The following is a 4,072-nucleotide window of genomic DNA, read 5'->3' on the forward strand; positions in this document are numbered from 1 at the left end:
GTAGTAGGGGTGAACTCTCAGTCCAATGCTACTTTTACTAGACAAGTGGAAAATTTTTGCAACTTAACTTGCTCAGAGGTAGAACAGGCTGAACTTTAGTTTCGAGGAGGTTCAAGTATAGAAGTAAAAATATACAAGGTGGCCCTCCGCGTGTCCGAGACATACTTTCCCAATCAGTCACAGAATTCTTTACTGTTTATCCTGGATCTGGCTCCAAAATACTCTCAACCCATGCTTTGGGGAGCTTCTACTGAATGACCAGAACAGGCACACAATTTTAAGCCTGTTTTCATAAAAGTAAGGTTCGGGGTGCTTATTCAAGGGAGACTGCTAATGCTTACCAATGTCCACAGCAGCCTCGTTCTCCTGGGCACATTTTCCTGCCTCCCTTGCAGACAGATGAAGCCACGGTTGAGTTTTGGCCAATGGACCATTTTCCTACCTTCTGAGTGGATGGAGAAGACTCTGAAGATCTGGGGGGTAACTAACTCACATGACAGATGGAAGTTGGGTCCCTGAATGGATAAATGATGTAACCACACACACCCCCAAGCCACCCCCTACTTTGAATTGTAATTTGAGAGTTAAGGTTATACAAGGCCATGGAGACTCAAGGGTTCTCTGTTCAGCAGTTTATCGTATATACCAATGAAGTTTGATTTCACCAACTATGCTCTTCCTTGAATCATCTTTTATCCTCATTCTCAGAGGCAATGATGGGCATTTTCACATTTGAATTTCGAAGACCTCATGAATTCACATTGTAAGTGCATGTTATTTAACCCCTTCTGCTCCTCAACTTATCCTTTCAGTTTGGGAGAAACCCCTTGCTGGGTGATCTTGGTAGGACCGTGGAGTGTAAGGTTCTCCTTGTTCCATCATGAAGTAGAACCTGGATTCTTGATGTCGATCCTTCCAACTGAGTGTATTATCTGGGGCTTTAATTCTTGAGCAAGTGAGCAAAGCAGCAAGTCGCTGAGAACTGTTTGAAGCCATAGCACTGAATCCAGCCTGGCCATCATTAGGCAGCTTGCTCTCCCCTGGTTCCTACCCATTCTCCAAGCCGATTCCCCAGATTAAATATATTCTGGGAGTATTTAATATCTATCCAATAAAGTCCCTTTCTGCTTAACCCATACCTGTGTGTTCATGTGTGAATGCATGGAAACACACGCCACATAGAGGACTAGTCTAGCACCAACAGCAGGTGCTGTCTGTCCAGGCAATGTTTCCAAACTATAATCTGTTCACATCTTTCTCCCATCTTGCAGATTCATGACCCTTTCAGGAAAAAAAAAAGCTTTTTAGCAAAACATTCCAGAACCTTTTTGTTTTACCTCCCATCTCTTTCACTTTTGTAACCAGTGTTTACTGATCCCTGGGGTCACACACCACTCAGTTTCATTGTGCACTTGGCCTCTTGGTGAGTTCCTGTGTATCCTTCAAATTTTAATTCGAGTGGCCTTCATAAAATGTTTACTTTTTTTTTCCTTTAGTGTATCTGTGCAGGTTTCTCCTATCTGAAAGTAGAGCTTTCCTATTTGGTATGATCTGGTAGGTTAAATATCTTTTGGGACTGGGTATTGCCATTAATTTATATGAGAAAAATGTTGAAAATTCCCAGACACCACCCACCTCCAACCCTGCCCAAAAAACCCTCTACCAAAGTCATAGGAAATAGAAACATCCTGCTTTCAGATAATGGGGGAAGTATGTACTTGTTTTATTCCATTACACTGTCATTGTTTATAAGTTTGTCCTCCTTACCAGGTTATAAACTTCTTGAAGACAGCGTCCAGTCATGTGAGCATCACATCACCTAGGGTACTTGGCACATAGTAGATGCTCAGTTAAGTGTTTGTTGACTGAATGAACAGGACCTGATGTCTGTCAGGCTCTGATGATCCACAGAAGAATCATTCTAGAACAAGTACAGTTAAGACTGTATAACACTTTGGCCCCAAGCTACCCAAAAGTGGTTTAGAAAACAGAGACACTGGCTATCTCAAAATAATTTTTAAAGTTTTAAAATTTCACCAGTATAGACAAAACATGTTTCAGCAGAAAATGCAAATGTATTTACGATATTAAAATTGACATTACAAAACAAGACCATGTTAAAACCTCAAAAGTAGAAGTAAACATTTAGAGAAAATGAAATAAACATGCTAAGGGATATGAGTTTAAAATCTTAATAAATGTAGTTGCCTAAATCCAGACTTGAGACATTGAGATTAACTTTGCCATTTCAAAAAAAAAAAAAAAAAGCAGAATGCCCTTCATTAAAAATAAAAGGTTTATACATAGTTTTCCTGCTGGCTACTCCGTATAATCAATTATGTACGTACACCAGCCCGATTCCAAGCTAATAATGGGAAACCACCACCACCTTGTCTTCCTGTTAAACATCCAGTTCACTCAGAAAGCAAGAAGAAGCCATACTACACGTTACTTTTCTACTTCGGCCCTTCTCTGACACCTGTGGCCCCCAAAGTAAAGGTAGCTGGAAATGACTTCACTAAAGAGAAGATGAAAAAAAAAAATCTTCAGTACCTTATGATTTCTAAGTACAGGAAAGCATGCAAAGGCTAGAAATACAGGAAGAGGAAAAAAATGGGAAGACCCAGTGCTGCTTCGTTCAATTTCGCTTACACACAGCTGCTTAGAACGGACAGACAGAATGATTTAGGTATTATTAGTGACTGTGGGAAAAAAATTGACTTTCAAAGTTTCCTAAATTTTGGCAAATCCTCCAAAATGTGAAGGTTGCAGATATTTTATTTGTATAATCATTTCCTAGCACTTTATCAAATAATTGAGTAGCACCGTAATGGTGGAGGGCTTGGCAAGAAAAAGAGGTGGAAGGAAGAAGTACTCCTTTTCCAACCGCTCCTCCCCACCAAACTACTAAAGTTCAATGAGCCCTTAGAAAACAACGGAAATTATTGTTTACATAAAGCACTTTCTAGACTGAGTCCACCCCAATTGTAGTGCTTCCCTAAACATTTCAGAAGACATACAACTCCAGGTGAAGCAGTTTTCTCTCAACTTCCATGACAACCAGCGCCAGCTTGGCAAAGCTTGATTTAATGCTCAAGAATGACAAATAATAAGGACATTCAGAAAAGCAACTTGGTCACGGCAGGGTAAGAATTTAATCAGCATTTGCTAGTTAAATTATATGCTCAAAGATGAAAGAGTTTGTCTCTTTTTCAGAGGTGAACTTCACTGCGAATAGGGATCTCCTGGAGTCCTCAAGTTATTGTTAACTTCCCTTCTTACAAGTAAACCAATTCAAACCAGTCCTGCCTTGTTTACATAAAATATCAAAAATCTCTTAAAAACCTTATTAATGGCCTGAGAAATGCAAGGACATTCACTCAGAGATGTGTGCAAAAATTGTTTCTCTTGGGGAGCAGGTTAAGGTACAAGAAGAAATCACTCTCTGGAATAAAATTCTAGAAGGAATTGTTTCTGATTTCACTAAATGAACAGGGAGGTTTTATCCAAACTTTGTAGATAGTTTTAAAATGTACCTTAAAAATACATTTAAAAACTCTAAACAAATACTGACCATTGGTATTATAAAATGTGATTGAGTACATTTCTGAATGAGGACTTACAATGTGTCTGCCACACCTTAATAAAATGTAATCGTACATTTCAAACAAAATTATGCTTACTTCACACCATTTAATTCAGAACAGCCATACCCTTCATCTCACAGCTTTCAACCCTTTATGAAGCTGCATCAAAACCAAAGATTATTAGATTCAAAAGGAACAAGTGAGGAAATACAACTCCTTAAGAAAACATTTGTAAGTATTAAGTAGGTAATATAATTAACTACAAATTGCTTTCTGTTCATTAAATGTCTTTTTTTGACCTTGAAAACAACGCAGAAATAGGATTCATAGGAGTGCATAGATTGTGTAATGCTAATGCTACTGGATCACACAGACTTGGGCTGCACCACCGACAGGACTGAGGCTGCCATATCAAAATGCCATCGATGGAACAGACGGTCCTGAAGCGCCAGATTTCCAATCTCTTGGTCAATGTCAGTTCCTCT

The sequence above is a fragment of the Talpa europaea genome, assembly GCF_964194135.1.
Source record: "Talpa europaea genome assembly, chromosome: 15".
In the NCBI taxonomy this organism is placed as follows: Eukaryota; Metazoa; Chordata; class Mammalia; order Eulipotyphla; family Talpidae; genus Talpa; species Talpa europaea.